The sequence below is a fragment of the Aulonocara stuartgranti genome (assembly GCF_965226115.1).
Source record: "Aulonocara stuartgranti genome assembly, chromosome: 13".
NCBI classification, from domain to species: domain Eukaryota; kingdom Metazoa; phylum Chordata; class Actinopteri; order Cichliformes; family Cichlidae; genus Aulonocara; species Aulonocara stuartgranti.
Window position 1 is genome coordinate 28,555,419 of NC_138949.1, and position 13,482 is coordinate 28,568,900.

Sequence of the window (13,482 nt, forward strand, 5' to 3'; positions counted from 1 at the left end):
TTGATGCTTCTTTAACTGCTGTGCAACCTCTCTGCTTGACATCATGGTGAAATCAAAAGAAAGATCTCACACAAGTCTAGTTCATTCTTTGAAGTCATTTTGAAATGTTTGAAGGTATGTTATTCATCTGCACACACAATAATATGCAAACATAAACACAACTCGATCATACGGCCATCACGTAAGTCAGGAAGGAGACATAATCTGTCTCCTACAGATGAAAGTAAATTTCAGAATCACACCAAAGAAACACATGAAGATGTTGGAAGAAATGGGCAGAAAAAAAAATAAATCTGTATTCACAGTAAAATACAGGCTACTCAGTAAGGACGAAGCCACTTATGTTCTGACATAGAAAGGCCAGACTTAGGTTAAAGATGACCTACTTTTAGACACATACACTACATATAGAGAAAATCTCAGTATGCTTAGTTCTTCAGATGAGCTGACAGTTTATCTATAGTAAGGAAAATGAAGGATAGATTATTTTTTCTTTTCTTTGTTGCACACTAGTTTCCAAAACATGAATGTGCACTGAAAAAGGGTTAACAGCAGAATTTCTTATGTAAATTCAACCGCAGCAAGCAAAGTACAATATGACACCATCAGTGTTTGCTAGGCTTAACTGACACTGATCTTTCATAAATACAGCTAACTGTCAAAACAAGAACATCCCAAATGATTAAATTTAAGCTGCACAGTTTCTTGTTTGGAAGACGAAATTGGATGACAAGTAAAAATGTAATGCTTTAACTTGACTACGTGTGTAAAGATACAGGATTTGGTTCATAGATGTTTGGGCCACCTAGTTAGAGTGGGCAGGCCTGTTCACTTTAAAACATGACTGGATCTGGAACAAAAAACAAACTTCTATATTCAAACGTATTTCTAGCGTGCTCCACACATGAAACATCTTTAAAACCTCACAGCTTTTTATTTACTCAGCTATTATTCTGACCAACTGAAGGACTGGAAAGACTCCAAATGCAAAACAGCTTCATTTTAATTTGTTGTTTGGGATAACATATTGCAGATACAGATACTGTGTGTTTATTCAATATACTCTTTTCTCAAGCTGGGGTGTTGATGGTTACCACAGCTGTTGAATGAAACTGGACTGGAACATATGAGAGGAGGTGGGAGTAATATTTCATCCATGCAATATGCTGGAAGTTAAAGTCTGAGTACTTTGAGATTAGAAAGAGCAGATTTCTCCAGCTGGCTAAACGATGTCTGGTGAAGAGCTTACATTCCAGTGGTTAGAGTCTAAAAAGACCAGACAGAAATATGTTTAACATAATGTTAAATAAAAATGCTTGCAATTTGAGGTGCTTGATGAAAATTTGAAGTGCTGTGTGAGGGGATATTGGTCTGTTTACTCATTCTGTCTGGCATCATTCAGTCATTTTAAATATTTTGCAATGTAAAAACATCTGATTATCACATGAATACAACAGGCCACATAAAGGGAGGGAGAGACATAAAGATAGACATACTGAAGAAACAAGGATAGTCATTCCAGCCAAGCAGAGATTTTAAAAAATGAAATCTTTTTTTACAGGGTTTTGAGAAAGGCCTTTGTCGTGAGACACCATCAAGAGAATTGAAAGTGTCCTTACGAGGCACAAAAAATCAATTTCATCCTGCCATGGTCTCTGTAAATGTGGCTTTGTGTAATAAATGATTGTGTGTAATACAAATACTGCCCTAAGAGGATGGTTATTTGTAAGGATAGGAAAATATGTGGATGTCTTCTAGACTATTGGGTATTTTTAAAGTATAGTAGAATAGGGAGCACAAAAGATGGAAGTTGTGTAACTTTTTTCCACCCATCACCAAAAATGAAATGTATTACATCACATATCTCAGCTCTTCAGGGAAGTGTAGTTGCGTAGTCTGCTACAAAGTATCTATGGTTCTCAGGAGAAATCAAAGGCAAATTGCTGAAGGTAATTTGACCAGAGTAAACTGCGGTCACTGGTAACAGCAAACGCCATTGCGTAAAATGCAGAGAAAGAGATTACTGATTAAGAGGAGACAGTTGTCAAAAAGCTGCCAGTCTCATTGCTGTCATATAGTCAAGGAAAAGAAATAGGCTTTTGATTTTGTGGATGTATTAGACCCTGTCTTTGCAAAGTTGTTCTTTTGGGTTTTTTTTTTAATTTTTTTTTATCAGGAATCCAGTATCCTGAATGAGAACAGAAATGATCTATTCAGGACAGCTGTGTAGCTCACATCCTTTTCGTGTTATTCTTTGCATATAATGTTTTTCTACAAAGACAGAAATGTTTTCAAAAGTTTTGATGTATTACATAAGGTGAGTATCATGTGAGAGGCATTATATGTTGAGAAGAGTTTCAAAGTCAAGCAATCCTGCATTGAAGTCCATGGAAGCTTAATGAAACACTGTGGATGTTCTCCCCAATAGAGCGAGTCAAGATCTAAAAAAGGGAAAAATACAGTTTAATTTTCAGTGGGAGTATATTCAGTTCTTAGAAGACTCCACCCCAACTTACTCTTAAATGACACTCCCACACTTGTGACATGCTATCTTCAACTGGTGCTGTGGGTGTTGGACCACGTTTTGCTCATTATTTAAAGGAATTCCACACAAGACTTTTTGATGGTTTTAGGTTTGGCTCAGCATGTTTTTTTTTGCTTTAGTAAAGCAGCATGCAATTACGCTACACCATGAACACTGGACTGGACTGCAGGACTTCATTCACCTGATGGTTCAAAAACAAAGAACCTATACATTTTAAGATAAAAACAGTCACATCAACCTTTCTTTTTTGCTTATTATTTTCAAACATTTGAAAATCACGATCTTGTCAAATCTGAAATGGGGGGAAATTAGTTATGTTGTTGATCCTTTTTTTACATCTTTATAAAATCAAGAGTGGATTTTCAAATCTTCTGTGTAGTCAGGTCATACTTGGCTTAATGTATTCACTCATTTTTATAGTGATATCGAGATATCAGAGTATTTGTGCGATCATGCACTGAATAGTGTTTCTTGGAATGTTGTCCAAAGGGCACTAAATGGTTAAAAGAACAAAAATAATCACCCAGCCACATGCTATTAATCCAAATACAACAGTGTCAAGGGGCTCTATCGTTACAAAATCGAGACTGTGCTTTTTATTGTTGTGTGCTTATATACCGGGACAGTGAACAAAATTGACTTTGTTAGAAAACATGTTCAGTAACTCACCTCTCTGACTCCACAGCATGAGGTATTGACTATAGCACAGTATGAAAGTAGAAGGCAAAAGACAGAAGAGATGGACAGGAAGCGAGATTTAATTTTTCTTTTTTGAGGGCATGCGCCTGTCTTTCTTCTCTGCTGCTTTGAGTTCTGTGCTCATGATTCTTTGAAGTAGGAAAAATTCTCGCTTGCTCTTTTGTTTCAAAGAAACTCTATTAGAGAAGGAAAGTCAAAATCCAATGTCCCCTTGAACAGGCCCCAGGTGAGAGATGATCACTTAAGTCCCTAAATGCCAAGAGTCCTAGTATATTTTAATTAGCCTCAATTCTTGGTAGAGATACTATATTTACTTACATTTTGTCCTTGTAAGATGAGAGCACTGATGTGTTTTTAATTTACCTACATCTACTACGTTTGGTCCCTGGTGGGCATGAGGTAATATGACCATCTTGGTGTACACAACAAGAAGTTTATTTAGTTTGTTAAAGTGTCTAGTTAGAAAGATGGAAATCCATGTCCCATTGATATTGTTTTTCAGTCTCTGTATCAGTTTAACAGTAAAAGATGACTTTTTTGTTTTACTGAAATAAAACTTTCAAGAATTTTAAGATACTGTGGTATGCTTTAAATTGATTAAAGTATACTGGCTTCTGCAAATATACAGACTTGAGGAAACAAGATTTTGGGGGGCTGACAGAAACAGAAGCATAGTTTTAGTGAGTTTATGTCTGAATGTATCAACTTTCGAATTCTTACGATATGCAATGCAGTCTTAACTTGTTTCAAATATGTAGTCTAAGAGTACATACATGATCAGCCCTACATGTCACATCTACAGTTCGTAAGTGTATATATCATTTTCTGGTTCTACTTCAACCCAAATGACCCCCAATAACTACTGTACAAAAAAAATCAATTCTCCCTGTGACCCTAAAGCATGTCAGAGGAGGAATCACAGTACTGATTAATTTTGAAAAAACCCACAGACCAGACTAAATAGCAAAAATTCTGCCTGTAAAAGAAAAAAAATACTTGTAAACACTATAATAACAATAAGCATTATCTATATTCCTAATCTAACAAAAACTTGCTTAAGTGACTTTACATAAAATAGCATGACCTCCACTTTTTGTGTCTCAACTCCATCCTTCTTTTCCACAGTCATGAATAATCAAAATGTAGTGTCAAAATTTTCATGCAGGATCTAAGCTCCAGTCCTACAAAGGAAAAGAGAACTTTGAAGCTTTCAGGGCTAATACCTGTGAGCATGCTCTAGCTGATGGACAACAACTGGTGCATTGCCAAAATATTCTGGGTGGAGTTCTTAGAGTTCAAGTGCACTTAAATCATTTGAAGGAACTCAGTATGATTTAACCCTTTAAGACCTACCATAGAACCAAGTCCGCCAGAGCTTATATTATATTTTTACATGCTGTGGAGCCATTTTTGGGAGCATTTCAAGTTGCTATACATCAATACAACCATTATAGCCCAAATTTTAATAATATGTATGCATTAAGTGCATAGTACTTGCATAAATTGCAAAAAAGTGCAATAAACTACAAAAAAATTGAAAATCGTTTTTGATTTTTTTAACATATATTTCTAGTTAGAGAAATTTAAGAGGCTTATCCCTCAAAACTGTAAATACAAAAAAGTTGCACAAACTAGTTTCCCACCACAAAAACTTATTTTGAGTGTCTTCATAGTTTTATTTTTGAAATACACCAATTTTCATATACTGCAGGAAAGACGAAAATAAATATTATAATGCAAATTTGCAAAATAACAGCATATGCATCAAAATAAACTATTTCCAGCAGTGCAATATGAGTCCTCAGCATCCCAGAAACGACACAGAAAGTCATAAAGTCAAACATAACTTTTAAAAACACCAGTATAGGCTCATGAGGCCTTGATGGTAAAAAACTACATTTCCGCAAAATGACGTCACTTCCGGTTTCGGCCAGGTCATGGCGGACATGCGACGCTGATGGACATAGGAAGTGTTATGAACAGCTGATCGGATCGGCAAAGCGTGTTTCTGGAATATTATGTTTTTGTTGCTGCAAGCGCTTTTTATGCAATTTTTGCAAAGCTATATGTAGAAGGAAACTGTGACCTAGGACAAGTTGATGGCATAAGATGTAAGTACAACTCCTCCGGTTTCATATGCAAAAAAAATTATTGCGCTAGCTTACGTGATTGCAGTGCTACCGGGATTTTAAAATAGTTACGCAAAATGGAGCGTGTCCGCTCCGACCGGCTTTAAAGGGTTAATGAAGTACAGAGTTTGCGTTTTTTTTTTTGTTTTTTTTTTTAAATAAATAAATAATAATTGTCAATTATACAGAGAATGATGAAGCAGCGTAAAGTCCAACACTGGTAGGAAGTAGAACATGGCCCCCAGATTCTAGACACAGGCGGTGACAGAGATGATTGTATCACAGAGCATACTAAGGGCTTCTAGAACAAAGAAGAAGCTTGGCAGCCATGTTGAAATGATTCTATTATTTTGAAATGATTCTATTATTTTGTAGCCACATTCTTAATGAATGTGACAGAGCTGTTACAACACTTGGTCCAGATGTCAACATGAACCACGTTTTTGTTTGTCACATGAAAACACTTAACAAAGGCTAGGCTAATTTGTGTTATAGACACAGTACATAAAGAAAAGCTTAAAAGGTACACTTAGCTATATATTATCCAAGCTATATAACTGCTTATAATAAGCACAGAAGTATGTTGGCCATCACACAGCTGAAATGTTGTTGTTGTTGTTGTTGTTGTTGTTATTATTATTATTATTATTATTATTATTATTATTTTAAATCCGCTCCCATCCATCAATGCATTATGATTAGCTAATGTGTTTCACAGTTTGACTGTTGATTGGCTCTTTGGGACCAGTGAGGTCATCTTGTGCATTTCAGAATTCTCCAGTATATTCTCTCCTCCTTATAAAAAGGATTGTGGGCATATCTGAGGGCTGTTTATATTGAACTGAACATAAATTAGTTAAAATGGTCAAATCTTAGCTGATATTACATTTTCTCTTATATATATCTTTGTCATGATTCACTCGAATACACGTACAGTCATGCACACACGATGTATGTAGTCCATAAAGTACACAACGAGACCACAACCGGACTTTCAATCCCATAAACTCCCACACTAGGGGTCAGCGTGTGCGACCTGCGAATAATGGGGTTATGGCCCCTGCAGCCACTGTGGAGAACTCATCACATGGGCTCTGAACTAAGTGCAACTGACAATGCTGGTATTTTCTCTCTGCTCCCTCTACCTTTGTCTCCCAGTCACACACAGACAGCATTTTCACACATTTGCAGCACAAAAACTGACTGTCACATACACATTAGTATGCACATTACACATATGGGCTCACACCAGGCATTTACACAAAGATGTTAAAATTGTGAATGCATGATTACTTGAGTGCATACATACATAGATGCGCTCTATGCAATTTAGGGTGTGATCCATATACCTGCAGTCTGTTGGGGATGATGTGTGTGCTTGACTGTCATTATCAACATAGCCTCATGCGTATTATTGGCTCGAGAAGGGCAAATCAATCTTTACCCTCTATGAAAAGATTATACAACTCAAAATAAACAAAGTTTTATAGCAGATCTCGCTGCTAGAAAACACCAGCTGTTTATAAAAAGGCCATTCACAAGTGATGTTTCACAGTATGAATAGGTAAGCATTAAAAACAATGTGTTAATTGGCCTTAGTAAGCACACTGAAACATCATTATTATCTTATCACTTTGACATACCATTTAATAGTGTAATATTTAGAGAACATTTTTACAGTAAAAATGGAAAATTATGTGTTCAGTAACATTTTAAAAGCAAAAAAAAAAGATAATTATAAAGATAATTAATTTAATTCAATTTCACTAAAATTTCGCTAAACTGTTCACAAAGAAAACCAAAAATCCTGTCTGTTCATTTTTGAGTAAGGTAAATATTTTGGCCAAATTTATAAAGAAAAAATATTTCAAGGTGTCAAGGACAGACAACCTGAAAACATAAAGCGTCCAGCAAGAACTAACAATGCTGGGATAAATAAAATGCTTGTTGTTCATTTATTTATTTAGTTAGTTCATATAAGACTGAAAACTGGACACTACATCATGCATTTTGCAGAATATTTATTTCATTTATTACATCCTCATCTGTCAGCAGTGTGCAAACAACAAAACATGAAAAACAATGCAAAGCTAAAGATATACAAATCAAAAATGATGCATTTGTTCTTAGCTTCTGTGTTGCTGATGCCCATGCTAAGTACATTGAGTAACATTAGATACACTTGGCTAGGCTTGCTATAGTGACACTTAATATTTTAAAGTGATTAGATCCATGAGGGAAGTCATGTACTGAATTACAGAGAAATGGGAAGCAACATTTTTTTTTTATGAAACTGTTTCATAATTTATAGCTAAGTTAAATCGTAATGGACAGACTTAAAATTATCAAATTATTTTGTCAATGTTAATCAGTCAAGTCAAATAAGCTGCATTGCTCAGGAGATACTGGGTGGTATACAGGAAGTAGCAGTTTTAAACAGTAAATGGTATCCAGTTACATAATGTTTTTCTACTTTGGGGTTACTTAAAGCACTTCTCAGTATGCACGCAAACACCAATGAAAATCTACTTCACTGCATGCTTCGGCGGTTTATATTTTTTTAAAATGCTAGATTGTGTAATTTTGGTTATAAAGTTTCAGTGAAACAACACTATCTTTAGAATACACTGTAGAGGAAAAAAAAAGTTGGTTTTTGTCTTCTACCTGACAGATGTGGCAAGAAACCATAGCAGAAGGGTGGGGCTGCAGAAAGATCTGCAAAAGAGCGGAAGAGAGAGAGTAAAATGACAGAAGAAGGAAGAGAGCTGCTGTGGAAATCCTCTTCATGTCTGATATGGAAGTGTTGTGATGTTCCACATTGTAAAACCTCACCTAGACGCAACATCTCCCCAGGGCTTCATGTGTCTGCTCTTTTCTGACAGTCTGTTGATCTATTTCTGTGCTTCCACCTGTCTTCTTTTTTTTTCTCTCGCTCTGTTGTGTCTAGATGGTTAGACTTACAAAGTCAGAATTATGCTCGGAAATAAAGATTTAGCAAGAAAATTAAGATTCATTAATCTACAGTAATTGTTATTTTCTGTCACAAAGCAGAATGTATGTAATACTAAGCTCTATGCCAATTTAGGCTCTATTACTGATTTATTAACTTGCATAGCTGAGAGTTTCAGATGGTCTGCTAGTTTGTTTTTCATTTTGCCTGACATGAAACATTTCAGATTGTATTTTCTTTTTATAGTACATAAAAGTAACAATTGTCATGTCTCTCTTTAAATATGTAAATCACAGCTTGTTGTAAAACCAGGCTATACAGAGTTGAAACCCTAAGCATTGTCAGACCTAAACTAGAGACATAACACTGAGATAATGTCTAGTATGTGTGTTTACTGTTCAAAATAAAACTCTTTTGATGTTTGTGGTACTGAAGCTTGGCTAGCTGAGTGCATTCCAGCAAACTTTTATCTTACCTCAGACGAGTTGATGTCAACGACCAGTGTATGTTCCACTTCAGTCAGGCATGGCAAACTGTAGGACACAAATCTTGATGCGTTCTCAATAATCCAGGTAAGGAAGTCCCAGAAAATTGATTCCATTCATCTGGATGCAGGATTTTTAGTGCAAGAAACTTTTCATGGCCACAACCCATATTCAGTTGCCAAGAGTACCATTCACAGAGATCTCTATGTACTCAGGGCCATGAGAGCCCTCTGAATAGTATTCATGGCCAATGATCAATGATTCATGACAGTTTGCACATTTATGATCATAAAAGCTTGTGGCTCATTGTTATGGTAACTAATGCTAATACTAGTTTTGGTTGTTATGCATCTGTACTCTTTATAAGGTTGGGGAAGCCTGCAGTCAGCTGGACTGAAGAAGTAACTTGGATAAATGATGATGTTTCTCCCACTAAAAACACTCTGTCCAAATGAACAGAATTAAATGTGTATATCAGTTTGAAATAACATACAGTGGCATGAAAAAGCCGTGATGCCGGGAGATACTGCAATGCATAGATTTAGTTCTTGTGCACATAGCATACACGTATAGTGGTCTTCTTCCACACTTATTCTCTGTCTGTACCTCTCCCTAATTAGCTGCTCCTCCTTTTTCCTTCTCTCAGCACCTCTTGCCAGTATCACAGTTCTGCTTCTGAATGAGTGTACAAACAATTAAGTAGAGCTCAAAGAGCTTTTCTTGGGAATTGCACTTTTGTGTCTACTTAGAATAGAAATACACACTAAGCTTGGGGGAAACTTTTCTATCCTATTAGGTATTTTTAAAAAAAGGTCTTGGCAATTTGTCAGAATTCAAACCTAGCTACAATTTTTGTTCCCAGTCATTGCAAAAACAAAATATTATGTCAAGATTTTTACTTTTTTGATTATGTATGTTACATCCCGTGAGGCTGTGGGAGTGTGTGGGTGGAGTGTTTGCCCGCTCTCCCCGCCTCCTCCTCTCTTGCCACTCCTACCCCCTCTGTCTCTCTCACTCTCCTCTCTCCCCAGGACACAGCTGCTTTTGATTAGCCTCGTTTGCCACCTGACTCCAGTCAGCAATCACCTCTGAGGCTATTTAAACTGGGGATGAGCTGTGAGCAGGGTGGTTTTTTCCCTCTGTGGCGCTACATGGTTTTGTGCTAGGTTTTGGACAGACAGCCTCCTTCTGACTAGTGAGTAGACGGGCTTGTGGGCCCTGAGAGTGTCTCCCCGCTGTGAGGAGTAGGGTAGGAAGTGTGGGAAGTGCCTCCGTTTTTTGTTTAGTAGTCTTCTTGTCTTTTGTTGCTGCGAGTGTTTCCTTTGTTTCTTTGGCATTATTGGTAAAACGGCGTTGCCGGCTCTTTAAGTTAATGTCGTTTGTAATAAACCTATATCATTTGTAATAAAACTATATTAATACAGAACAACTGTCTGTTTTCCTTTTCACTCTGTTTCCGGACTCATTTGTTACTGGTCCCCTCACTCGCATGCCTAGACCCCTTCGGGGGGAACGTAACAATGTATTTGCTACAGAGATTTCTGTGTTATAAGTTGCTCTTTTCCTGTACAACAGTGCACTTCAAATCAAATTTACTTGCTGTTTAGAGCAGTTTGAACCAACTGAGCCTGAAGTCTACAATAACTATCTAGAAGTAAAACTGTCAGGATTTTGTAGTTGAATAAATTTAAGTAGTATTGGTGTGGAGTATTGCCTGAAGCTGTCTTTGTCTGTGGATTGCTGCTACCTTGGCCTCTCTTCAACCTTGTGGTGGCAGGCTGGCAGGCATCAGTGGTTTCCCCTGTAAGATGGCCTAGAATGCCTTTTTATGCCCAGTTCAATTCATTTGAATTTCTTTTTTTAGTATTTGAAGTTGTTTAGAACCACAGTCTCTATTTCACCTTGACAGCTGTTTGGTCAAAATGTTTTTATCTGACAAAATTTTCATCATTAGGAAAAGTCGCCATAAATTTTCATGAATGGAAAAGTGATCTAAGTAGCTTGGAAGTTGCTTTTCTTTCCAAGCTCCTTAGATTACCATGACCTGGATGACTGAGAACCTTCACAGACAAGTGGAAAAGTGCTTTAAAATAGCCTTTCAGGATAACTCCATTATTTTTGACAGCGGGACGAGCAGACTACATCTACATGTGGCAACCTGACAGTGACAGCTAGCTTAATTGTTCACTCTGTGGCTGCACTTTCTTGAAACAGATGGTGTAAAAGTGGAGTGTAAACTTTGTGGCAGTTTGTGTGTTACAATCTAATCTAACAAGAATTTATATTGTAGTGAGACTTACTGTAATGCATGTTTTCCTGTACTGACTTTTCTAAATTAGAAAATGTTAAAAATGGCAGAAGAGCAGCTTTTTAATGTCTGTTTATAATTCAGGCTAAAAAGGCTAGCAGGCAGAGTGTACCTCTACACTGTAGCAGATTAAGTTCATCAAGAGAAAAATCCCCCAAGCACGCATGCACGCCACTGGTCAAGGCTTTCTTTGGTTGAAAACAGCCCTAGACGTATTAGGCTGGATTCTCTGACACCATCAGCAAATGAGGGATTATCTTTAGGAAGAATTGAGTTCGATCTCTCCAGTAAGGCTTCATGGACCCGTAGAATCAACACCAAAACACTATGAAGTAGTTTTATGTGCACATGGTGACCTAACAACATAAGGCTCTTCATGTTGGCTTTTCCTTTAATTTATCACACATCTGTGCTTCATCTTCTGTAAACAGCTGGAAGCTTTGGGGCTAAATACTGCGTAACCTTGAGGAGTTTGATGCCAGTGTATGTCTTCACCCCCGCAGTGAGAATAATTTAACGGATTCCCCCGGAGCACATTAGCAATGCGTGGTGGGTCAGTTCGTTTGACCCAAGCTGTCAGACTAGCAGCATGTGGCAAAGAACCAGAGGAAAAACTCTCAGAGCGAAAACGACAAACAGCAGACAAGAGTGATCTTTTCATCTTGGCACAGAAAACCGAAAGAGCAAAGGAGAGACCGCAGACTGAGAGAACAGAGATGGCACGAAAAAACAATCTGACTGAAGAGCACAGCAAGAAAAAAAAAAAGTCATCCTCATCTTTTTATGAAGGGGAGAATGGAGGAAAAGAGAGACAGATGAGTACTGGCATCATAACAGTATGGCCCATGAAAGGCACGAATCGGACTGCAAACAGACAGATTTCATCGAAGCTTCCAAAGCCCAACAAAAGTGGAGAGAAAACAGAAGAGGGAAACGAAAGGAGTGTCAGAAAAAGAGAAACTGCAGTAAACAGAAACAGTTCACTTTCCTATTTCCTGTAAAGGAAGTGACGGGAAAGACGAGTTGAAGGAAGAAAAGATGACGAAAGCAAAAGATACAGGAAGAGGGATGAACATATTGAGCAAAGGGAATTTAGATGATCCAAATACTTAGGATGGGGGGAGGATTATTCTTTGCTTACTTGTTACACTGGCTTTGTGAAGGCTCTTAAATTGGCAAAACAAATCCAGCTTACCGAGAGGATGATGGTCAGTCTAAGCATTATCATATCTGAATCTCAGTTCCTGAAAACCAACCTTTTGTACATGGAAGATTTCATCTGAAAGCAACCGTCATTTCCTTTGTTGTTGGAAAGAAAGCAATCAAGCCGCAATCATGGTTACAACACCCCTACTCAAGTCAACCCTTGTAGTGAGACTTACTGTAATGCGTGTTCCATCTGCTGCTGTCTAAATGATGTCCCAGCAGTAATAGTGTTCGCCGTCTGAAGCTCACTGAACCAATCCCGAGAAAATCCCCTTTTTGTCATCGAGTGTTTTGGAAAATACCTCCTAGGCGCAATGAGGGTCGGCCTGCAGCATCATGAGGACGGGAATCAAAATCAGTCAACGTCAAAGGCCCAGTTACATGAGTGAAGTGCTACCATGCTTTTACTGAGAGACTTCTATTAACCAAATCAAGGAGAGATTGTGAGTGAATTGTACTTTTTGGTTGTAATTGTGATGTTGAAGATCTAAAAAAATTAAAAAATGTTTAGTTCAAAAGGATGTGTTGAAACCAGAGCCATGGCTTTTTAAAGACAGCTCACAAAACGTGAAGAAGTTTAACTCAACATGAAAATCACACTATCAAGTGTGGACGGTAAGTATTTATAAATTTTTGAATGGCCACTCATTTATTTAAAAGAGCAATGCATTATTAAATTTTTTTAAAAATTGGCATAGAACCCATTAGCTTATGTGGTGGTAAGGCATCCATCTGTCCCTCCATGGTTCAAAAGAATTACTACTCGTCAGATCAGATCTTAGTGAAACTTGCACACAGCGATAACCGAATGGGTTTTAGATAAAAGGTCAGAGCCTTTGACATTTTATGGGTGCATTTCCACTTTCACATGAAATGTGATTTCTTGAGTACTAGTCTAGTTTTCATTTGTTTGCCGTTTGTGCAAAACGGCAAACAAATGAAAACTTTCTTTCTTTACTTCACATATTACAGCAATCTGTGATGTCTGATGAATTGTGATTATTTGTGAAAAAAAATTGTTCAACAGTGAATATCGACCAGTGTTTTTCCTTTAAACACTCATCTGAATCATCATTTATCATTAGCAAGTACAAACTTGTGCTTGTGGGGCAGGAGCCTACATGCAGTTATTTTACAAAGGGGGGGAAAAACCATACAGG